The 25,862-nt window shown below is 44.0% G+C and overlaps 1 long non-coding RNA gene across 1 annotated transcript; it reads right to left on the bottom strand.

The window, feature by feature from the left end:
• Nucleotides 1-12,389: 12,389 nt before the first annotated feature.
• LOC132324943 (uncharacterized) lies at nucleotides 12,390-25,403 on the bottom strand. Its single transcript, XR_009485788.1, has 3 exons — nucleotides 16,301-25,403; nucleotides 16,158-16,208; nucleotides 12,390-13,811 (listed from the first exon to the last, which is right to left on the bottom strand). It is a non-coding gene; the product is annotated as an uncharacterized LOC132324943 (long non-coding RNA).
• Between the last annotated feature and the right edge of the window lie 459 nt (nucleotides 25,404-25,862).

A 25,862-nucleotide genomic window follows, 5' to 3' on the forward strand; every position in this document is an offset into this window, starting at 1 on the left:
GCAGTGCTGACACCAAAAAGGCCTCACAGCATGAAGGATGTGCCCCCTGGCCTCTGGCTCACCCTGCCCTTGTCATGGAAGCATTTCCTCTCCACCACTCTGGAGCTGTTGTCCCAGCAGAGCAGAACCTCATTGTTCCCTCCAGCTCCCTGCAGCCTGCCTGCCCTCTGGCAGAACTCGGGCTCTGAAGGGCAGCTCCCTCCCCTTGCTCAGCCCACAGAACACAGGAGTGTGCTCATGCCAGAAAGATCCAGGGCAACAAGTGCTTTGCAACCCCTCTCCAGATTGTGGAGAAGTGAGGAGAGGGTGAGTCCAGGATTTTGGCATTGGCAAGAATAGTAATACCTAAATAATTTTCTGTTTTGTGGAGTACATCCTGAGTGTACAGCCCAGCTCAGGGCTGCTCCTCATGTAGCATCTGAGGCCATTATTTTCTCCCATTCTCATCCCAAGAGCCTCTCCAAAGTCCCAGAGAAACAGCCAGGGAGGCTTTTCATGAGACTGAGCATGCTTTTAAGTGGAAGCTACATTTTGTCTGCAGTTCCCAGAGGTTCAGTGTTTGAGAGCTATTGCACTGAAGAGGAGAGTAAGCTGGGACACACAAAGAGCTGCTGGCCCTTCCTACAGAACACAGAAAGGAAAGACACCACCAGGAGCTACACCTCAGTGGGACACAGCAGGTGGGATGGGGATTTTGGGAATATTGCAACATGGGCAGGGGTACTAAGCAGAAGGGGAGAGAGCTTGCCAAGCCTCACACATCCAGCAGCCATGCATGGATCCAATGAGAGAGGCTCCCATATTTTTTTGGTTGCATACAGTGACCTATTGCAAATTTGAAAGGAATGAGACTGTCAGGCAGAGAGACCTGCCTTCCCTCCACAGAGAGACCAGGAAAACAGCAGTGGGAGGCATGGTTCTCCCTCCCCTTGCAGGGATCTCAATGCTCTCAAGCAGCCACCTACAGACAGCTGTGCTCGCTCTGCTAAGGCACCAGCTTAATTGGTGACACGGCTGTTTATCTTTAAAAATACACACTTGCCCTTCCCGTGCAGCCTGATGTCAAGGAACACAACAGCTCTGACCTGACCCAGAGATTATCAACAAAAAGCCCTTCCCTTGCAGTTCCTCACTCTCTGCCTGCCTTGGTGTGGTGTTCTGTCCTGGCAAGCCAAAGCACACTCAGCTGTGCCACTCCACAGGGAAACAATTTGGCTGGCATTCATCCCAGTGCTACACCCAGGCATCACCAAGAACTCTGACATGCCTTACAAAAATGGTGCTGCTTTCACCCAGCTCATGACTTAAGGATGGGTTTTTAGAAATACAGAAATATATAAATATTGCAATTTGCAGATAAGCAGCACAGGTTTTCTTAAAAATCCACTGGGCACCTACACGCTCTAAATGCTTAGGTTTCTAAATACTTTTGGAAATACTGGCCCAGAGATGTTTAAGCAACATGCTCAATAGCCCTCCCTCCCCCTGCTACCCCAACTTGCTTCCACACATTTCTCAAACTGACCCTTGGCAGCTCCCAAATGGTCTGAAATGCTTTGCCCGGACTGAGATTTTTAAGGAAACATAACAGCAGCTGAGAACATCAGTCACAACAAAGCCTGTTTTGGCAACATAGAGAAACTCTGGGTTAGGTCATGTGCAAATGCCACATGTGATTGCTCTTTTAGTCATAAACTGAAATTTATGTGTCTCATACAAAAACAACATCACTTTCCCCCTTTGCCCAACTCAGCATTATAGGAGTTTTTAAGTTAAAACAGCAGAAGAGGAGCTGATGTGAAGGGAGTTTTCAACATGTAATTAAGTTGTGGTCCTCTCATGTGTCACATATCTCATGTGAGAGGTAGTGAGAAGGATTACATGGCAAAAAAACTCTCAAGAGGAGACCACATCCCCAAACATACCCAGGCAAATGCGTGTGTGCATGTGTGTATTTGCCTGTGCAAAAGCACTGGCAGGATCCAGCTGTGCCTGCTGATCCTCCAAGAGGTACTAGAGCAAGGTTTTTAACCAGGAAAACTACATGTCTTTAAGCCGAGAGAGACAGGCAGGCATGGAAGTTAAGCAGGGCAAGAGAGATCCTTTAACAGCAGAGTGAAGGGAGAAAAAAGTGTTTTGCTTTCATGTCTTTGCAGGAAGGTTGGCCTTGCACAGTGCAATGTAACGAGATTCTGCACCTCTTTTCCTTTTCAGCTTTGCTAGTTTTGCCAGTTTTTACTAGGGAAGTGGCAGGGCCCAGACAGCACTATGCTCACAGCACAGTCTGTAATGCAGCCATTGCAGAGACCCTCAAGGAACCAGGGTGTGCAGTGATATCTATTAAACCATTGTAGCAAATATGAACCAAATACACACCAGAAATCTGTGTCACAAGGCTATTCCTAGCAAGTGCTGCTTCTGTCTCATTAAAGGCACACATCAGTGTTCCTGTTTTGCTGCTACTCAGGAAGGGACCTTGTCTTTCATCCCAGATGCACAGTATGGTACAGGATCATGGGAAGGGTTGAGGGGCAGGGTGGAGCAGAGAAACAGGGTATGTCTCCAGTCCCCACAGGAGTCACTGCATGGAAAGTGCATCTCTTCCAGTCCTGGCATGTAAAGGAAAAAGGAACTGAACCATTACCTAGAAAAGTGTAAGAGAAAAAATTACAAGTAAAATCACTACTGTTAGGACACCTCCTCAGGAAAAGATCTCTGATTCATTTTCCTTATCTATTTTTCACTATCCAGGTTTTGTTTTCATTTTACACCTACTGTGTGGCTCCAGCAGTGCCTTCCTGCTGCAGGGATCAGACTTCCAGCCTCCATGGCCCCACACTTGCACAGAGCTCCTGGGACACACAGCTGGCCACCAAGCGTCCCAGAGGACCACCAAGTTTCCTGCTGGGGGTGTGGGAACTCAGTCAAGTTGTGGCCCAGGACAAGCCCAAGGCCAAGTGCTTAATAAGCAAAATAGAGGCTCAGCAAGTATCTGATGTGCATAATTCAATACCCAGGCTGTAAACCTGCTGTTTGGATAATGATGCTCTTCCTTGTGTCTCTGACAAAACACCACTGAAGTCTCACAGAATCAAATTATTGTCTAGTTCTTCCAGTGCCCAGCTACAAAAAGATCCAAGATTGCTGGAAGTCTGGAAGGAAACAGAACTGCAGCCTATAGCTCCTTTAATTGGGAGTTATTTAGGATTTCTGCCATGTGACTCCTGACAGGAAAGCAGACCACTTGGCCTGAAAGGTTTCCAAGCATCCAGCTTTTAAGCTAAGTTCCCCTGAGGTTACATATTCAGTAGTACAGCAAAGGAAGGAGTGGTAGGGTCACCAAATGGGGAAAAAAGGGTTGGGGGTGGAGGGGAGCTAAACATCAGAACCCCACCAGAACCTCTGCCTGGTTCTGTATTTCCCCCAGTGCCTTGGTGGTAACAAAGCCACCTCTTGGGCCAGGAGTAACATTCAGGTTTCAGCACTATAGATTGTAATTAACCTCTGTCCTTTCAGGGATTTAAGGTTCAGTCTGCATGAGCGCCCTTAAAAGTTGTGGGAGAACAACAGACAATGACTTGTAAAAGTCAATATATGTCATCTATTTAGACAACCTATTTTATGAAGAGAACCCTGGGTGGGGTGGTGAGAGGATAAGCTTCAGAAAATAGATCCAAGAAACTAAAGGACCTCTGTAGATAAAAGATCAAACATGAGCTACACCTTTCAGACCTTCAGTTTGTCATTGGCCACCAGCAGTATCATGGGAATGTGAGTCTACAGTAACAAAATGAGCTCTCTATATTGGACTGCCTTCCTCACCTCCTCTAAATTAAGGAGGAGCAATTAAATGACTGAAAAAAAATCAATAAATATCAAGGAAAAGAAAAGAGGTTTCCATTTGTTCTGTTCACTAAAAACCTCAGGGATACTTGTGGCATTAGTGATGGACCAAAATGTTCTCTACTTGCCTTGGGAAAATGGCATCACACAGCAGAAAAACTTATAAGAGCAACATGTGGGAGCTTAGCATTGCCACTGCAGTGACACTGGCATGCACAGGAGAAGAAATCATCAGTAATTCTGCTTTAGGGAAGAAGGGCAAAATCCAGGCCAATTAGCTTCTGAGGTAGCTCAGAAAACCTGGCAGCTGCACAAGGAAAGCAAAGAAAACAAGAGAAACACCAGGCTGTGAGGGATCAGCCATGAGAAACACAAGCCAGGTTCTCAGTCCCTCTCTAAATAATAATTTTGGAACACAGTTGCTCTCTGTGATACTGATCTAATGTAATACTATTGCTGCTCCTGAGCCCACAGCCAGAGATGGCTCTGCATGGGACTGGAAATAGCTGATGTGAGCCTGGATTGTAACAAGGCAGAGCATGGACCAGCTCCTGGTCTGCACAGCACCAAGGTGCTCCTGGGAAGAGCTGGCTCCAGAATCAGAGATGAGAAAGTCAAGGCTTTGAGTTCACAGATGAAGAAAATTCTTGTCACCTGGAAGGTGGCAAGGCAGAAAAAGATTCTCCTTAACATTCCCTCCTGGCTTTGAACTCCTAATATTCTTTTTATAGCACAGTTCAGTTATACCAAGTTTTTCTCTCACTGGACCATCACGGAGTGCAGACACCTACGCAGAAAAGGCCGCCTGCTTTTCCTGGTTGGGACACAGCCTTCCCTCCCCTCTGCTTTGCTCTCACTGGGAGTTTCCATAAAGCAGCTACAGCAGATATTACTGCAAAAAAAGGGAAACCCAGTGAGTGATGCCCTCACTGTCAGGCAGAAAGAGCGGGGAGAGACCTATCCTTGCTCTGTGGCATTGTGGGAGCCACTGTGACACTTCTCCATCACTGCAATGCTAACCATAGAAGAGTTTGGTTTGAAAGGGATGTTTAGAGGTCATCTAGTCCAACCCCACTGCAATGAGAAGGGTCATCTTCAACTAGATTATATTTCTTAGAGCCTCATCCTTGAATGTTTCCAGGGTTGGGACATCCACAACTTCTCTGAGCAATCTGTTCCGGTATTTTACCACCCTCATTGTAAAACCTTCCTCTTTATATCAAATATCAATCAACCTTCCTTCAGTTTAAACCATTACACCTTTCCTATCACAACAGGCCCTGCCAAAAAGTTTGTCTCCATCTTTCTCTGTGAAAGGCTGCAGTAAGTTCTCCGCAGAGCCTTTTCTTCTCTAATGATGAGCTGCTGTCTGTATCTCAGTCTTAAAAATACTGGATATCTTCAGCTCCTGAGCTGTTATATCACTTTTATGGTCTCACACTTGTGGGATGCTGGGCTGCAGCATCCAGCCAGAGACAGGTTCTACACACCACTTACCACCACATGTCAGAACAGGTGGTGCAAGGAGATATGACTCAGATTGAAATTGAGGTGTTTACCTTAGGGGAAACTGCAAGGGAAAAAAAACGCACCCAGATTTAGAAAGTTTTAACACCATAAATTGAAGGTGAGCTCACCACAACAGAGCTTGGGGTAAGTGCTGGCTGTGGGAATGTCCCTGGAGGGGGGATGGCAGGCAGGGGCAGCATTCCAGAGGACAGGTGCAGTGTTTCCCCACTCACCCCATGCAGGAAGGTGCAGGCAGGCTGCAGCTGTGAGCAGCTTCTGACTCTCAGCAGGACTTCCTTGTCCCTGGAATAAGTAGGAAAACTGAGTAAACAGCTTCTTGGGTGGAGCAGTCTGTTAAAGATTATTTCAAATGAAGTAACTGGGGAAAGCTTGACCCTGTTTTTGCTGCTTCCAGGACATCCACAATCACAGAGCCAGAGCCTGACTTGCCGTGGTGGTGTTGGCTCTGCCCAGGGACTGTTAACTCTGCCTCTACCTCCAGCTCTGGATGGTGGCAGCTCCCTCAAATGTTTCAAGGATCCCCTGAGGAGCCCCAGTCCTGCTCACCCACTCCTTCACCCTGGTGCAGGGGTTGAAGCAGACTACTGAATTAGCACTCTGCCTCATCCCTGTCCCAAGGACAATCTTTGCTGCATTTAGAAGTGCTGTTTCCTTATGAGCACAAACAGCTGCTGGGCTTTCCAGGGGAAAGCAACAAGCTGTGCCTGAAAGCTCTCAGGGGACGAGAGTCTTGTTTCACAGAGTAGAGGCAGACAAGAAAGCAAAGCTGTGAGTGACAGCCCAGCCATCAGGCCTGAGGAGGGAGGTCCCTCTGGGTCTCGTTTCAAAGAAATAGCTGAGAAAAGGCCAAGTGGAGAGCAGAAGCACTGACCCAGAAGGTGCCTGGCACCTCTGCAGGGGCTGGATTTGTGGGAAGGAGAGAAGAGAACAGCCTAAGAAGAGCTTGGTGAAAGCAGACATTTTCTCACACTGTGTTTAAATGGTGTTTGGTGCCTCTGTAGCACTGCATTTAAAATATTCACAACTCCACTAATGTTAATATCTTTGCCCTCTGTTAATGAGCTTCATGCTCCTGGTGATTGCAGCCTTCTCCTACAGCTGAACAAGCACCTTTAGGAGTGGGCTGTGTGCACTCCTGGTGCGTGAAGCTCTGTTGGCTTCTTGGGGTGGGTTGGGCTGGAGGAGATGGCAGCACCTGTGTGGTGTCACCATGACAGAACAGAGGGGCAAATTTCAGGTTTGCCATCCCTGTCCCTCCAACACTGACACCTCTCCTTCCCTTAGGAGAGACTCAAAGCTTGTTCAGAGGAGGCCTGGGACAAACTAAATGCTGCTGTGTCACTGCTTTCTTCTCCTAGAACCCAGCAGTTTTGTGGCTCAGTTGAGGGTCAAGGCTTGCCAGCAGCTGGAGTAGCCAGGGGATAATATTCCCCTCTTTGTCCATGCTTTTATATGTATATTTATGTGTATCTTCATCCCAGAGTGGATATCATTGAGATGCATTTGGCAACCAGGAGAGGGTGAGGGTTTATGCAGATGCTGAGAGAGAAGAAAGCTCTGTCAGACTGAAGAAGTATAGGCAATAGTAATTTTGAAGAAAAACAATAACAATTTGAACAGTAGCTGACATTCTGTTTGAAAAGACGGCAGGAATATTTGTTATCTTTTCTGCCAGAGTGCCCAAGTCCTGATTTATTGATATTATCTTGAAGATAACAGACAACCATATTAATCTACTTGAAATAAAAACCTGGGCTTTGAGAACAGCCATAGACACTTTCTGAGGGGTGAAGTGATTGAAATCAATCATATTTTATGACTCACAGCAGTTTCTGTAAGCAACTTGAAGACCCAGCTACCCTGCTAGAACCAGGGTTCCATGAATGGCTGCAATCCAGCTGTCAGAGACAGCTTCTCAATTCAAGTTACCCTGCAGTAATAGAGGCAAATGGACAGAACCCTGTGAGCTCTCTACACAAATGTCTGGCCAGGTGTTCAGTATTGTGACAATGCAGATCTGACTGAAGACTAAACAGAATTTTTCATCCCAAGGCCAAGGCATACAAGAAGGTACTCCTGGCACATGAAGGGTGGGCTAGAGGAAGGAGAAAAGGCTGCAAGTGAAATGGGAAGTGATAGTCCAAAAACATAGCCATGGAGTAATTTTTTGTGGAAGGAGCCTCTGGGAGCTCACCCACCTCTCAAAGAGGCCCAACTTCAGAGTAAGAGCAGGGTGCTTAGAGCCTTGACAAGCTGACCTCTGAAGAGATCAGTGGCAGCTGGCACAACAGAAGGATAGAATGCCAACCAGGGAGACCTGGACAAGCTTGAGAAGTGGGTCCACATGAACCTAATTAGGCTCCACCAGTCCAAGTGCAAGGCACCGTACTTGGGTAGACACAGCCCCAGACGCAAGTACAGAGGAGGAGAAGAGCACATTGGGAGCAGCCCTGTGGAGAAGGACTTGAGGGCTTTCATGGATGGAAAGCTGAATATGAGCCAAGAGTGTGCACTCACAGTCCATCCTGGACTGAAACAAAAGCAGCATGGACATCAGGTTGAGGCAGGGAATTCTGGTCCACTTCTCTGCTCTGGTGAGACCCCACCTGAAATGCTGCATCCAGCTTTGGGGTCTACAGCACAAAAAAGAGCATGGACCTGTTGGAGGGGGTTCAGAGGACGGCTGTAAGGATGATAACAAAGGTCTCTTCCAACCCAAGCCATTTTATGAATTCCACCAAAGAAGGAGGTCCAGCCTCCTGAAGGGGCAACATGTTGCAGTGACAAAATACTGTCACGGCAATTTTTTTCCATGACACTTAACCCAAATGTCCTTTGTTGCATCTTGTGATGGTTGCATCCTGTCCTTTCTGTACCTTGTAGAAGAGTCTGGCTCTTCTCTCTCTATAATTCCCCATCAGCGCATGGGATCCTGTGGTTATTTCTCCATCTTAACTGCTCTTATCCAGGCTGCACAAGCCTCATCTCTTTTAGCCTCTCCTCATTTGTTATGTTCTCCAGCCCCTTAACTGTCTTCATAGACATCTTCTGGCCTTGTCCCACTCTGTCCAAAACTGGACACTGCTTCTCATGTGCCCTCAAAGTGCCAAACAGAAAGGCATAATGTTCTCCTGAGCTGCTGCAATGCTCTTCTCCAGAGCGTGGTTGCCCTCCATCCCTGCTGGGACGTCCTGCTGGCTGCTGCAGCCTGTGCTCACAGGGTCCCCAGTCCTCTTCCACAGGGAGGCTCGTGAGGCAGTGGGTTTCCAGCCTGTTGTATGAGCTGGTTCTGTTCCACTTGCATTTCTGTGTTGGTCTTCATAAGGCTTTTATCATCCCATTTTCTTTGATAGTTGAAGTCCCTCTGAATGACAGTCCTAAAGTCCAAGCAGGCGGTCTCTCCCCACCAACAAAATTTGCTGTCATTGACATATCTTCCAATTTCTATTTTCCTCAACGTGTAGTCTTTTACTTGGTTAGTATTGCATGTGAAGCTGGACAAAATGACTGACAGAATGTGCAAATGTATCCCAGCATCACACATTTTTCCTGCAAAGTAGCATCTCCATTTGTATGTCTGGCAGCACTCCCTGTGCAATTCCCTTCTGATTTATTAACACTATCAGCAGGAGACATCAACAATTCCAAAGAAATACAAAAACCAAGACAGTTGTCTCAGCAGGTACCAACCTCACATGCAATGCACACACTCTCCTCTAATGCTAAAGCCAAAATGTGGCTGATTATTAGTTCTTATCAACTTATTTGCATATAGATGCACAGAAGTTCCACTCAAGAGACACAAAGAACAACAATTTTGTTTTTCATGGGTCCAAGGGCAGCAGTAAACCACCTTCAGCCTTGCCTCAGCTCTGAAACCCAGGGGCTCTCTAAAGCATTCAGCTCCACATGGCATGGGGTCCCACATTTCCACAGTCATTAATCAGTGCTTCACTATCATGGTGATGCAGGGCAGATTGAGGAGAGAGAGTGGAAGATGAAAAGTGCCAGTTAGTGCTAGGTGAGGTACAAGCTCCTGCCCACCACTACAGGGACTGAGACTCCATTCCTGCTTGCCTGTTTAAAAATTTGACTCGTTTTACCCGTTTGCACAACACGTGTCTCGCCGGGTGCACTGATGGGGCTGACGGCAATCTGAGCTGTCTGCTGTCACATGTACAGCCACAGCCTGAGCTGATGGATCTGATACTATACCTCTGACCCTCTCTGTCAGCAAAAAGTGACAAGGACAGCATCATGGTAAATCCAGAAGGTTAACAGAGAGATAAAACACCGTTTGTGTATGTCAGCTCTTTACCGTATACACTTACCACGTCTTTGCTTATGAAGTGCAAAGCACACAGGTACCAAGCTCAAACATTTTGTTATTTCCATAACCTTCTTCTTATAAAAAGTACACCTGATTTATATTGGGCTGAAATCAGAGACTTCAAGGAATTAATTTTAAGTCCACACTGTGCTCTGAATCAGTTATGATTGAGCAAAGGCTATTATGCCAGGCCCTCACCCTGGGTGTGCAAGGACGAATGCAGGAGTCTGGGAATGAAAGCCTCCCCCTGCCTGGGGTGGTGCAAATTCTGCATCCAGGGGGGTCGAACACAACCATCACATCAATGGTGTCTGCTTGGTTGGCTTTGAGGCAGCACACTGGAATATCAAAGTACTTGGATCAGGAGAAGGTATGTGCAGGGAGGTGAGGAAAGTAACAAAAGCGTCAGCATGATGCTGCAGCTGCCACAGTGCAAACCTCAGCCAGCTCAAATGCACATGCCAGCCTGCTCTCATACTCAGCCTGAGAGCTCCTCTGAGTGAGAGCCACTTAATTAATTAATTAGTCAAAAAATATGCACTTAGTTATTGTCTTTTGGTCACCAGTCATCATGTGGAGATATATTTACCCCATCCCACTAGAAAGATACCACCAGAAAGCCTTGACCCCACCTTATAGGGGTGACCTCAGAAGAGATCAGGTTTAGGCTGACCTCAGCAGAGATCAGGTTTAGGGACTGCTGCATACCTGTGTGACCAGCTGTTCCACCTTTTTGGAATGGCTGAACCACTCCAAACCTTTGCTTTGAGGAGATACTTGGGTGAGACATAGGTCTGTTTTTCTTACACAAACTGGATACCATTTTCCTTCTGGAAAAGTTGGACCCATCCCTTTATTTCTCATGATGTTGGCAGAGGGATGCCAGAACTTCTTCATTTTCCATCAGCAGGAGTTTGGCCAAGTGGAGTTGATCACCCACTTGCCAAATGTTCCCTTTCCCACCTGCATAGGAGTGTCAGCTCCATAGCTGATGACCCTAGGAACTTCCTAGAGGACAGAAAACACTGATTACTTTTGTGTCCTGGTGCCTCACAACTGAGGCTTCAGTAAATAAACATTTTAATACTTCCCATTATCTTTGCCTTAAAGAATCTTGTAATATTCCATAATCCATTTTAATTTGCATAGGAACAACATGGTCCTGGAATGCAATGCTTCTCATGCTCTAATGAGCTCACTCAACTGCAATATTCAGAGAACTGAGAAATAGCAGCAATGTATAACCCTAATATAAACTATGTAGCAGAAGGGTAATCTAAAATTGTGTTTCTCAACAGGTTCTTCATTAAATTCAGGTAGGACCAAAAAGAAATTCTTGGTTCCTGCACAATAGCCAGCCAAGAACAAGGCCTTATGAGTTTTGAGTTCCTTTTATCAATACCCTGAGTGAACAGGAATTTGTTGGTCTTTCCAGAGCAGCAATGGTTATCATCTGCATTCTGTTTTCTGATTAATTTATTGCATCCAAGGTAGCATTTTTAATATATGACTGAATTTTTTTTCCATTACTTTGCTTCTGTCTCATCAAATGGACTTGAGCATATTATTTATGGCTCAAATCCAGACAATTTTCAGTGTGTATTACACAGACTTGGTACACATGTACCTCATAATTAAGTAATTGCTGTGGATGGAGCATGCCTTCAAGCATCGTGCTTGGGGCACTTCTACCCACTTTGCAAGCCTCATCATACATCAACATGCTTTGTCATACCACATTCAGAAAGTGAAGATGCCTTTACAAATTTGGAAAAGACATGGCTGTATCATCTGTGCCTGTAAGCACAGCAGAGGCTTAGAATGACCACAACTCACTGGACCCAAGGCAGAAGAAAATCTTTAGCCCTATTTGACAGCAGAGGTCAAATGTGGCAGCTGCTGGACTCCATTTGAGTCTGACCATCTATGAATCAGCTCTGTCTCCCTACGGAGAGCCAGGCCTGGTCAGCTTGAAAAGGAAGAGCAACACAAGTGACTCACAAGAGATTATTCACTCCTGCTGAGAATACAGATGTCCTCATGGAGATGCTGCAAGTGCTGTACTGTGGAAAGCCCTTAGTTCACCAGAGGTTGTTGTCTGGATGCTCCAAAAGAGAAATGCCTGACCTTACAGTGCATATTTATCTCCAGTGTTTTCTGCCTCTGTAATCCAGGGTAGGATTGAGTCAGAGCCAAAGCACAGCTGATCTTGTACCTGTTTAGTTTGTGTTCGCCACTTCCCTCCTGAAAATAAAGGAAGGATCCCTTACCCAGGCACACTTTTTCTCACATGCCCAATTTTGTGTGTCCATTACACCAGGTGCAAAGGAGCATGGCCACCAGTGCACTGAAAACAGTCTCTTCCTTTTTATTTTGGGGTGTTTCGGGTTCTAAGGTGGTGCTTTTAAATTAGTCTGAATCTTAATACCTTATACCCCCTTCTTGGACCTCTGTTTCAAACACCACTGCAAATCCTACACTCTGCCCTTCATTCTTTTACAAAGGGACAATTGAGAAGATCCTGTACAAGCTAAAACTTACTGACTTTCCTGGTGAGGCATTTCTGCTACAGCAAAAGACCTAGTTCTTGGGTCCTGGCCAATCTGAGAAGAAGCACAGGGTGAGAAGGTGAATAACTCCCCACAGATAAAGAAAATAATGTTCTGAATCAGTGAAAAAACAAAAATAGGGCTTTGGAATTTATTAAGGTACATGATAAATTCTACCTGTAAGGTACTCACATTGATTATTGCTATTATCCCACTGCTATCCCTTCAGGTATTGCATAGGAAATTACTTGAGAGATGATTATCTCTGAAGTTATCCTGCTAGTTTCATCCACTTTACCATACTGCCTGCTGTCTAGTCATCTTGAAGACAACTGTTTGTGTTGTACCACAAAGTCATTAAAAATCAAACAAAAATACAGAGTCTTAGCTGCAGAATTTCTGCCCTTTTATCTGGCCAGCCTCTACTGCAGGAGGCAAAGGTCCTGGGACAAATCATGTGTGATCAGACTGCAATGGACCCCCATCTTCAACAGGGCAGAACCAACATTTTCAAGCAGAAGTGTGTTTAAACAATTTTTTCCACTAGACAGCGGTGAGCCTTCCCTCCCACAGCCCCATGTGCTCTGTGGGGCTGGGCTCCTGTGGTCAGAGGCAGAGTGGTGCTCTCCAGACCAGCCCACAGCCAGCAGTGCCCCTCTGCAGCAATGGCTGATGGCAGCCTCTGGAAGCCAGCCCAGATGCCTAAATCCAGCCCAGCTGCCTGGAAAGTTTGAGAGGTGTGGGCAGGGTTTAGCTCTCTCTCCATCCTTCACCACCTCTAGCACCTGCAGGTGCTGAAACCTGCACCTAGCAATGGCCATGTTCCCTTATTTTTTGTGTTGCTGCCAACTTTGGAGAAGGTTAATGAAGGGAAATAACATCTGTAGCAGTTATAAGTGACCTAATTCTAGAACAGACTCTTGTGGGTGAAGACAAGGTATATCTGTAGATCAGCATCTCTCCAGATGCCAAATTCTAACCATCTGCTATGGGCAATTACAGAAAAAGAAATGCTTAAAAAAAATATAATCTCTTGTATAGGGGAACTGCAGCAGCCCAACTATATAGTTAGGTATCAGCAATCCCCAAGCTGTACTATTTATAGAAAACTTAGGAAAATGAAGAGGAAAGCACCACACAGAACTCTTGCTTTATTTGAGTTCCTGATTTTCCAGTACTAGAAGAGGAATGATATAAAAACCTGTCAATAAAAAGCTACTTGGATATTTCTTTTTGAAGAAATTCAAGTCAAGCTAGTGAAGTTGTTGTATTTGCTGGCATGCAAACATTATTCCAAGGCATTGCCATGTAGATTTGGATATTTCTTACTGCACTGGCTTTTCTCAATAGCCTTTTTTTGAGTTATCTGCATGCCTGTGCATTAGCTGCTGGGCAACAATCCACACAAACCCTATACAGGCAGCACTCCTATGCAGGTGCTGGCGAAATTTTCAAGTGTTCTACAAGGCTTTCACTGTTGCAGAGACGTCTGAGGCCAGAGACCACAATGCTGAATTAGAAAACTAGAGAGGAGCTCTTCAGTCTGGAAGTGAGGAAGGCTAAAAAAAAAGAAAAGAGAAGAGAAACAAAAGGGAAAAAAAAAGGAAAATATCATTGTGAACCCTACATCACTGAGCACTCAACAGTGTTTTTAATAAGGGCTCCTATGACATTTGGGACAGATAGATCTTTCTTTATACCCTCCCCAACACATGCAAACACCCACTTTAGGACACTGGGCAGTGTTTTTCTGTTGTCAGATCGCACTGAAGATTAAAACAAGCATCTTTACTAATATATTATTACTGCCATTATTCAAGCAATTGCCTCTTTAGAAGTTATGAAATATGGCTAATAAATAGAATCTGAATAAGCACATATTTTCTTTGTTATGTTAATGGCCTGGCTGAAGTCCACCAGAACAGTCATATGTGTGTGACTGATTGCTTTGTTTCAGACCTCTGGATACTTTATACAAATGGGCTCCAAAAAGGGCACTTTGCACAGACTTGCTCATTGGTGCTACCTTAGCCAGAGAGCCTAGTCTAAAAACTGTTTTTTTAACCAAGACATTCTTACACTAATGAAAATAAATTCATAATTGGCACTTGGAAAAGAAATAAATTTCTAGCAGTAGGCAACAGGAGAATTGTCTTTGGGCTTCTCCTATAAAACAGTGTCTTTCTTATGTTTATCAAAGCCCAATCCATGGACAAGAGATGATTCACATGGATGAGCCAGTTACCCAAATAAATCCTAGTTTCTGGGATATGAAAACTTGACCTAACAATCAAAGCACAGTTAAAGCACAAGCTAAAGCAATGGGTGCAATTCCTAGAGGAGACTAGGAATTTGGTCACGAAATTCTTTCAAGCTATGCCACCACCTTGGTTTAGAAAAAGTGCTGTAAATAAAGTTTCCTCCAAGATTCACAGCATTTTTTGCCTGATTTGAATAACACAACAGTAAGAATATTCTCAGTTTCTCTGGCTCCCATTTTTTTGTGCGTCCATTTCAGCCTCTTCCCAATTAGCATCCAGATCTATACCCATGTTTGCTCAGACCTCAAGTTTTTAAGAACCTGGCAAAAGACCATCATGAACAATTTTTTCCCAAGGAGCTGAACAGGCCATGCAGCTGAGTCCTGTGTGACACTCAAACACCTGGAAATGGAGGAGATGTATGTGGCCAAAAAAATATAATTGCTCTTCAGTCTTTGAAAATTTCAAGGAGGAAGTGAGATCATTTCCTGAAGTGTTTAAATGGCAAGCTCTATTCATCCACAAAGTAATCCTGTGAGCCCTGGCAATTTGCTTTGGAATTTGCTTTGCTTTAATGAGCTGATTGCATCCAGCAGGATTACTAAGAGAAGCTACCCCAGATAATCTCTCCGGCCACATGTGATGTTCACCTCCCTACATGCACTTAAAATGAACTACTATAAACATCTTACCAGAGCCTCCAGTTCCCACTGCTATGTGATCTCAGGCTGGTAAACTCTCCAGCAACTTTCACTTTTGTTTTGTTTCACTGACATGGACCCAGAGTGTGTGAGAGCCTCCCCAGTGCCAGCCCTGACACAGCACACTGCACACGGTCACACAGGGCATGTGGAGCCTGAGCAGAGAGAGCAGCATTCTCTCACTCTGTGCAATGGTCACATCTCGTGTGTGAACTGGATGAGAACATTTGGGTTGTGTCCAAGCACATTTGGGTTGTGTCCTGTTTGTGAGTCAGCTTTTAGCTTCTCTTTCAAGACTGACAACAGAAGTGCCCACTAGCATGAGTTGTGATATTGGTACCTGGTAGAGGCATTTCTAGCACCTAGTTGGAGCATGAAAACATATTGCCTCACCATATCTAGGCTACCAAAACCCCGGCTGCTTTCTTTGCTCCCTGCAACTCAGGGAGGAGCACTGGAGGGGGGCAGGGAGGAGGAGGCAGGGCTGTTGCTCTTAGAATGTAAGGTACAACCAAACTCCTTGAAATCCTCCTCCTTCCCTGTCCTTTGCTTTATTCTCAAGCCAGGAGTAGTTACTGTCTTTCTGAGCACAATATTAAGTCATCAAAGGTGCTGTGCCTGCCAAATTGTTCACTGAAGAGGGAGTTCCTTTGGGTGATGCTCCTCTGAAGCTATTGTCTCCTCAAAGCACAGTGCTGACACCACACCAAGTAACCAAATAAGAGAACCAGTTCCCAAGGATTTGCAGGTTGTGAAATCTGACTGCTTTTGCATCCCTGTGTAAATCAACAATAATGCCTGCGTGACCTTAGATTCCAGCTCCCAAGTGGAGACATTCCACCTCAGCTCCTAAGAAGAGCAGGCACAAACCCTTGAGCTATAAAAGTGCAAGCCATTTGATGAACTTTCCCATACAAAAGTTTCAGAAGACATAAAGACAGACCTGTAGTTTCCCTTTGGGGCTGGACAGATCCCATGTGTCCAAGGGAGGCACCTGGAAGGAACAAGAGAGAAGGGTGAGCCCGTGTTAGACTTTTCACCCAAAGCAAATGCTGTCTGTGGTGCCAAAATTGCTGTTTCACCTACCACATCTTGCCTGCCCTTTTCTTGTTTCAAGATCCCATGCTGGAGCTGGCAGAGACAAGTGAAACTCTCTGTCTGAGCCATCCTGTGGGTGAGAAGCTTTCTTCAAGGAAGTTATTCTACTCAGGGAATCTGGCAGTCCATAAATCACAAGACTAATGCTCATTGTAAATTAATGCAGGATCAGCCAGACAGAAAACTCCAGTGGCTACAACATTTCACATTATATAAATAGGAGTAGTTGCTTTGTACAACATGAAATAACCAAGAAACAATAGGACATCTGTTATTGTGGCTGCAAAGGTTCCTTCCATGCACCTGAAGAAAGTAATAGCATCATTTATTTAATGATCAATGTTTAGGCTTCAAAGGCAAAAATCAGCTTCTTCTTCTTGGCTGATCTCAGATGAAATTCAGTTTGTTGTTCAGCTCCTGCACTAGAGAGAAAACAAAGCTTTATGCATTGTTCATCTTTCATCATCATGAGAAAAAAAGAAACAACAGATTTCCATATAACTTTTCCCTGACTCCAATTCATATCAAAGTGCATTGAAGCTGTTAACAGGTAGAGGTTCAATTACAGATCAATGGAACCATCCAAATCTGGCCCAGGGCTTCTCCAGGGTCAAGAGGGAGCCCTAAAGCTCAGGCTTGGAGCAGGTTGTCAACAGGATATATGATGGGGAAGGCAGTGGCTCTGGCCTGCAGAATGGTCTCTCCACCTCCTGCTCAGTTTAATCCAATTTCCCCTCCCAGGTCTGGCTGTCCAGAGCTCTGGCACAGGAAGAGAAAACACTGAGACAACACTCATTTAAAGTCCATCACTACCTCAGCTGTCTGCAGCTTCAAGCAGCAGAAATCAGGTGTTCAGGGAAGAGGAATAGCTTGGGGAACAAGCTGGATGTCTGGTATTAATGAGTTGTGTCACTGCTTTTTCATTCTTAAAACAAATTTGGTATGCCTTTATGCACAGTAGTGGTGCTTGTGTCAAGCCTGGCTAAGGCAATCTGCATTTTGGGTGCTCCTGGGAGGAACCACAGCCTGCTCCACCTGGGATGGGAAGCCACATGGGACCCCCATGGGAGGCTGTTGTGTAAAAACACATCAGGCCAGAGCTCCAGGAGGAAGAACTGAGCAGACCCTGTCACTCCCATGCTCTCCATTGCCTCCCTGTTGTGTAGCTGAACTTGCATTCCCCTAGCCTTCACCTTCTATTTAAAAAAAAATCCTAGACGTTCACAGTCAACTCACTTTGAATCTCCCCCGAGATGTGTGCACAACTCTTGCTCGTGCCTTAAACAATGAAGCCAACATCAGCTCAGTAACAGCCCAGATGAACACCCTACAAACAGGCAAAGTGGAGGCAGAGTGTTTGCACTGCAGGACATCCAGAGAACAGGTGAGAGTGACTCTGTGCTGAGGAATCTGCTTTCATTGCCCAGCCCTATGGGCTTTACATCAGCTGCCAGCTTGACCCCCTATCTAAAGAACTGATGTTATTTATGAAGGACCTCAAAGGCACAGCAAACAGGGAAGCAGCCAGCTCCACTACAGTCAGTGGGGGTTAGATAAGGAGGAACAGAGAGTTCAAATGCTCTTGCTGTATCAGGTGCAATGAGGCTTCAGGATCATCACAGGGCTCTCAGATCTGTTAGCTGACAGCTGTGAAGGAGTTACTTGTCTGGGACCACTTGGACTGTGCAGCTGCAAATGCAGCATGGGGACTGCATAGGACCCTGCACCCTCCCACAAGATAGTAACTGGAGAGGTGGAGACGGCACCTCAGTAAATCTGATAGTTTACAGATTCACAAAGTAGAGTTGGGTTTTTTTGTCCCTTACTTGCACTCTCCTTTATCTTTGAGTGTCGTATTTCCCTCAGCAGTGGTGCAGTTTACTCCCAGACTGTCAATGAGCTCTTCATGAGGCCTCAGGAGATGAAGTCACTCTGTGAAATCTACACTCTCTAAATCCAAAAGGACATTTGATAAACTGCTAGGGATTATTATAAAATATAAAAGTCTGGTCCCAAATCTAGCCTTGGAAAACTCTTGTATTCCTTCTCTAAAAGATTGGAACTTGATTTAGACTAGAAGTCAGGTACAGTGTGGCTCCCAATTCCAAAACAGGTTTCTACCAGGAGGCTTGCAGTGTGAATTTGTACTTAATAACAGAATGGCTGGGGGAGAACGGCGCAGGTTTCTGCACTAGGATTGCATTCAGGCTTCAGCTGGTTTGGTTTTCTCCTGCAGCAGTGCCTGAAACAGGTTTATGAAAATGGGAAATAGACGTTTTCTCAGTCATAATCAAAGAAACTCATGATTTCCCAGAGACACTGTGACTGTGACTGTCGTCTGTGTGCAATGAGGCAAGAGAAACACCACGTCTTTTTGCTACTTATGCTTTCAGTGTGTCAACACATTCTCCCATCTGTACCTTACATCACCCTGTGTATATTGGCTCCAACACAATTATTTAGAAAATCTGTGGAAAAATTGTGTGACGGAAAAGCTGCAATGTGGTATAATCCTAATAACTCTTCGGTAACAGCACAGAGCTCTTATCACAATCTCTTCACGCATTTGATTTTGCCACTAAATCCCTCATGCTCTCTCAGGCTAGTTATCCTTACAGGCTGGAGGTCAGGTTGCATCCAGAATGGAAGATTCTTCTCTGATAGCATGTCCAATATGAGGGAGATTCCCTGCCTTCAGCAAGTCTTTTAAATGAGATTATTGATTTCATTTTGCAAGCGAATCAAAGTAGATCACCTGACTAAGAGTGCTGGGATTTCATTAGAGGGGTAAGGACAAAAGGTGAAAGTTTTTCCATCAAGTGGTGAACAGAAAGAGCAGAGAAAGACTCCTCCAGTTTTGAAACTCTCAACTCTGCTCTGGACATTTTTGGAGAAAACCAAGAGTAACAGAACCCCTGGTTCTTTTTGCAGCTCATTGAGTTGCAGTTGCTTAAAATGATGTAAGTTTTCCCTTAAAACATTCACCTAATACTTGGTTACCTACCTTACACTGGTTAATCAGATCTAGGCACTGAGAAGTGTATGTTCAAAAGAGCCTTCATCTCTGAAATGGTGGAGAACACGAGAAGAAGGTGAAATCAAATGAAATACAGGGAAGTGCCAATAGGAGAGTCTCCTGAGAGGTTTGACAGATAAATTGATGCATCCCCTCATAAACACGTCTCTGCTACTGGAGAAATACTCATAAATGAAGAAATATTTTATAGGCTAAAATTAGCCTTGCAAAAAGAAACTCATTTCGGAGAAACAAATATGGTGTCTTCACAGGGGATTTCATGCACATTGTTTCCATAATCACTGTTGGATTATGGATCATTTGTGCCTGGCACCAGTACACTCACCTGTGGGGTAATGGGCTCTATCAGCAAAACCAAAGATGCTCTGCCCTCTGTCTTCTGGAGGGAGTGAGAGAACTCAGGTTCCACAGAGCTGGGCAAGTTTTCCTGCCCCAGCACCAGTTTACATCAAAGGCACGATGGTGTTTCCTGCCAGATTGAGGGCAGTGCTTTTTGATGCCTGTTTCTATTTAGGGAGTGCGTGCAGTTCTCTCCAGGCTCTGATGAAAGGAGAATAAACTGCAGCAGCCTGGCCTGCCCCAAGCACAGCCCCAGTTTAGTAAGTCAAAATAACTACACTCCCAGCCAAAATCTTCCATAGGTATAAATGGGAGGGAGGGTGAGCCTTAGCCTCTCGACATGTTGGTGGGTGAGTCACTCCAGCCTGCTGGGATTCCAATCCCTGGCACGTATCCCAGGCTGCAGCAAGGAAGCCCAGGGCATGAAGAGGGGGAGGCAGGCAGACCTGTTGCTCTTTCAGCTACTCTGGCTCTTGTGATCCTGGCTCTGTTCCCCACCATAATTTCCATTACCTTGAAGAATGATCCAAACAACTTCAGTAACATGATCAACTGAGTATGAAAAAGATGCAGAGGTGATTCAGAATGTTGGTGCTATGGAGGCACAAATGTAATGGTGTATCCCAGTAGCTCCCCTTCTCTCCAGTTCCTGCACAGCCAGAGGGACTCTGAGCACCAGCCGGCCCTGCAGTAACAAGGACAGCACCACTACCCTGTGTTTGGCTGCAGTATTTGGCTGCTGATGGCTCCTTTGGAGAGGGAAAACCCAGAAATGCTCCATTGTTTCACATTATTGTGCATTAGAAATAACCAGAAGATTTAATTTCAACTCAACACAGAGTCGTTGAGTTTTGTATATTTCTCCTCTTTGGAAAGTTTTACCTGTGGAGTGTAAAACAAAGGCATAGGTAAAAAATCCCTAGTATTGCCTATTTTTTTATTTGGTGGTGCTTTCTCCTTTGCATTTTGCTTTTGCACTGTCATTTACAAGCTGGTCACAACAATGAATTAATTTACTTGAATCATGTGGCATATTGAGTTTCATTACAAGTATCCAGAAAACACTTTCCCTCAGATAATCCTTTATGGCCTTAATGTTTGAGGATCAATTTGTCTCACAAGATGAAACAGAGGTCAGAAATGCACTGCAGTGTGACAACACTCTGTTATTCCACTTATTATTATGGCAACATCCTCTGGTATAACAAGTGTTAAGACTTGCATAAAAATTCCAATTTGAAATCTTATTGTGAGAGATCTGCAGCTCAGTCATAGAGATTTGCTGTAGGCAGAACTTGTCATACAAATATTCAGCCTAGAACTAATTTTCTTTAACATGTTTTAACATCTTCCAAAACAAACAAAGACTCAGCACTTTTAAAAATACAGTTGTCTGTATCTTGATCAAAACACAGGACTTGATTCAACAATGAATAGCTGTAGTTTGAAGCTAATATAAAGCATAGTAAGGTTAAGTGAAGTGAATTACTCCAGAAGCAAACTAGAATAACACACTAGTAGATGAGGCTCAAAGTTACTTTGTTTATTAGATACTCTGTTAGAGCCTCCACTAGATTTTACTTTAAAATCATCAGGTTAATCCAGCTGAACTCTGCTCCTCAGAACTGTGTGTCCAAAAAGGATAGAAAACCTGTTTTGCAGAAGCCTGTTTCCAGATGATTGTATATCATTTACTGAGGCATCCAACAATGCTTCAAATTTGTTTCAGCTAAGATAAACTGGGTGAGTGCATCTCACATCTCCTGTTTTCATTGACTCAAAGTGGAAAATCACCTTCAAGGATAACACCTTGTGTCAAACACAAAACAGACTGACTTCAAATAATCCAAACACTGATCTAGCTTGTAGCTAAAGCAGGTCAGGGTGTTTTGCATTTTGTTCAAGATCTTCATACCATTCATTTAAACATCAAAGGCAACAAAAGCAATGAAAAATTAAGAACTCCAGAAAGCATACTGTAGTGTTGAACTACACACCTGTGCTCCTTTTCTGGTGCTCCTCTTGTGTTGAAAGGAGAGAGAAAGGAACTGTCAGTGGGTGACTCTCTTCAGAGGAGCTCTGGGATATCATTCAGCTGAACCACCTTCTGCAAACCCTTGTTTTCCTTCTCCAGCTATTAAGAAAATGTACATGGTGAGTTCAGATATAGGAGGCTTCATCCAGACAGATCTTTGAGAATCTGTAGCAGAAACACAAGTGAGAGGATTGCTACCAAGCACTCTTCTTGGATTTGCAACCAATAGCAACAGCATGTTTGGAAACAACCTTGAATTAAAGAAGTTTATTTTTCTTTCAGTAACCACACTCCTCTGGGGAGTTTCAGTGAATGTCCATCTCACAGAAAGTGTACATGTGTGTTTTTCTAGTTCAGCTTCTGCCCAACACCAACATTTTTGACTGTGTCTATCAAGAGTATGTGTGCCTCTGCAGAGGTGACTTTGTGGCCACCTCCACAGATTACATCAATAGCAAAGCATCAAAGCATCTGCTTCCCCCAAGCCATAGCCAGGCAAACTCTCAGCAGTAACAAAAGGAAAAAAAATAAAAAAGCTGCATGTCCAGAGAGCATTGAGGTTGGTGGGAAAGAGAAGGAACAGGGTAGAAACTACAGGTATGCTGCATGTCCCTGGAAAATTGGGTTAAATAACTGTCTGGTAAAGCTTCAACTGGAATATTGTGCTCTTTTTTGGTCTCCCAGTATGAGACGGATGATAAAAAACTGGAGAGAGAGCAGCAGAGAACTGCTAAAATGGTCAGGAGCCAGCCTTAAGGAAAAAGCGGCAGTTGAGAGAATTGAATTGTTTAATCTTGTTTAATCTGATAAAGAGACTAAGGGATGATTTAATAATAATCTACAACTATTTTTGCAGTATTTACACAAATGAAAGGAGCCAAAATTCTGGTATTGCTAGCAAGGGGGAACATCCACAGATTGTGGCTGGGATGGACATTAGAAAAAAACTTCCAGCTTTAGTGGGGGATAACACAGGGTACTCAGGGAGGTTGTGGAACATCTGTCCTTGGAGGAAGCCTTAGGTTTGTAAGACTTAGCTAGACAAAGCCATACCTAACATGATAAAATGGCAGTGCTGCTTCAGGAGGTTGGGCCTGATGACCTCCACATTTTCCTTCCAGCTAAAATTTCTGTCACAAATTTTAAGTCCTGTTAATTGGCAGTAAGTGCAACAGATTCAAAAGGAAATGTGGTTCCTCACAGGGGAGGAAAAAATATCTCTGCCTGTATGAAAAAACGGACTTTCAACCTTCTGAATCCATACAGACCAAATGATGTAAATGCACTTAGAGATGAAAGAGAGCATTTACTTTTCTGGAAATGTTGTCTTAGCAAGTTTAAGGTCATCAGATTATTTTAAGAGAACAAAAAGTAGCCTCATTAAAAACCAGAATTCTCCATACTTCCTGCTCAGAGTTGGAACATGAAGCCCCAGTTATAAAAGGTTCATAGAGAAGGGCATTTTTAGACAGTAGAATACTTAATACATATTGGGAGTTAAATATACTTTCAAAGGGATAGCTATTCAGCTGTACAGGCCACTGCTTTGGACATTAGAAAAGATACTTCATGCACTTTAAATATAGATATATCTCCCATGGTTACCTCCAAAATAACCTGGGAACCCTGAATTTATTTGTCTGCCACCAGAAAAAGTTCTACAAAAGAGTTTGAATCATCTCATGCCTTCTGCAAAAGTTTAAAACTAAAACCATATATTTAAAAAAAAGGGAACAGAAAAAGTCATATTTAGTCAGTGAAGATCATGTGGCCAAGAAATAAGCCTTTCCTCAAAGTATGTGAAGTTTCTTGTGCCACTTTTCCCTTCAGATGACTTTAATGAGACAAAGCTGTTTACATTTTTTCAAACCCACTTGATTTCCTGCATTTCCAGCTGTGATCCACAGTTTGTGCTCAGTACTGGTAACACCAGATTGCCCAGAGTTACCATCAAATGACCACAAGCAAACGTTTCAGAAACACTTAGGTAAGGCAGAAGGACATAATCTCTTGTATTTCACAGAATCCAGGTGGGAAGTGACCTCAAGGATCATTTGGTCCAACCTTTCTTTGGCAAAAGCGTGGTCTGGATGTGGCACCCAGTGTAAAGAGTGGACAGTTTGAAAGGAGAACAGCACAGGGGCTTCCTGATTTACTCCAGCATGCAAGTGAGCAGCTGCAGCACGTGGGCCAGATGAAGCCAGTGCAGGAAGGGGAGCAAAAGAGAGCAGGGAGCCTGCAAGCCAGCTGGGTACTCATTACAGGAATGGGAGACTTGTCTGTAACAAAAGGACTCATAAAATAATCTGCAAGATGCTAGGGAAAATGGCACTTTCCTCAGGTGCCAGATGGGACCATGCAATTTAGGAAGCTGCTCAAAGCTCCACAACAGGAGCAGGAGGAAAAAAACAGCCCTCATGAGTGGGGAAGAAAGATTTGATTGTGAACATTGGGTAAAAACAACCTGTCTCCATCAGAAGCCCAGAGTATCTCTGCCAGCAATTACCTTGCTCTCATCTGTATTCCCATCAAATCAAGTATTAGACACTAGACAGCCTTTTGATATTTCTGGCATACTCCCTTCAAGGAGAAGGTGCAGGTGTATCTGCAACTCTGATGCCTCTGAGCATCTGCATTTAGTGTCAGCACAGCTTAGAATGAGCTTAGAATGCTCACTGTCATTCACAACAACAGCAACTAATGGATTCATGCCATCAACAGTAACTGAGTATTTCCACATCACTCTAGGAAGTGCAGCTTGGGTATTTCTGAGAACTTTCCTAGAGACGAAAAATAGTGATTTTTATGGAAGGAGTTTGTAGTGTTTCTTGTAAAATGTGGACAAATCATTATTATGATATTGTACCCATTCATTGCAATGGGGTTTGCTGTACACGTGGTGTGACAGAGAAACTGTGGTGCGTTCAGGAGTGATAGACTGGCCTGTTACATATGCAAGCCTAGTCTTTTTTCTCTTTTTCACTCTAAGAGGATTATGAAAGCATATCTGTGACATTATAAAAACATTTTAAAAGGATGCTCCTCTGTGTTAGTCTGCAGATTGATTTCACTCTCTTTCCTTAGGTTTCTTTCAGAGTGTCTTCTAGTTCATGTTTGATTTATTTAAAAAAAACCAAAAACAAACTAAACCAACTAAAAAATAATCAGCAGTTGAGCAACACTAGGATGTTCTGCAATAACAAACTAGGACAGACTGGAAAATAAGGTACTGACACACAGTCATAGCAAGAATTCACACTTAAAAAACCCAAGGGGATTTTTTGCCTGAGCCTTAATAAGGCTATTTACAGATGATGAAACTCTCCTGTCAGCATCCCTTTAAAGTTTCTCTGTATACATCAACAATCCTGCCGGACAATTGGCGAGACGTTAGGAGGCTTATGGCATGCTGTGCTGTAAAGCTATCTAGTTTTAAAGAGCAAATGACTCATTTAATAGATATGGTTCTGTTGAAAGAACATTCTTCAGAGCTTAGTAAGAAGTTCAAACCACATTAACATTAGAAATCAATAAGCCAAACCACTGTGGACTACTGAGGTCACGGTTAATAAAGAACAACTTCAATTTTATTTTCATATCCTGTTTTTGGTCTAATCACTTGACCTCATTTTAAAATATGGTCTGGATGTAATTCACCATTCCACACAAAGAGACTGATTCTTTTCCCAATTTACTCTCTTCAGTATTTTCTATTATATTAAGTCTGATTTACATCAGAGGACCTGAATACATTTTCTGATATTTTTAAAGGAAATCAGCCTCCCAGTTTAAAAAGCACAGCTTGATTTAATGGTGCCATTTGAACCTTTTCTGGCTACATGATATACAGCTTCTGTTTGCTATGTGACATAAAAATATGTAGGAATGAGCCCATTGTTTGCTTTCTCCTTTGAGTGGCAGGTAACTAAATTGTCCAATTCCTCATTGTCCAAGCTGTGGAGACTGCAACTGCTGGAATAGCATTTCCCCCACTGGAAGCAAAGTTGCCTCCAGTCTGCATACAACCTGAAAGCACGCTGAACATATTTGTATATTAATTAGAGCTTGTGTGGAAGATCCCCTACCCATACACAAGTATTTCAGTATTTCAAACAGGCTTTGAATTGTTCAAGTATTGA

This window comes from Haemorhous mexicanus, chromosome 3 (assembly GCF_027477595.1).
Source record: "Haemorhous mexicanus isolate bHaeMex1 chromosome 3, bHaeMex1.pri, whole genome shotgun sequence".
In the NCBI taxonomy this organism is placed as follows: Eukaryota; Metazoa; Chordata; class Aves; order Passeriformes; family Fringillidae; genus Haemorhous; species Haemorhous mexicanus.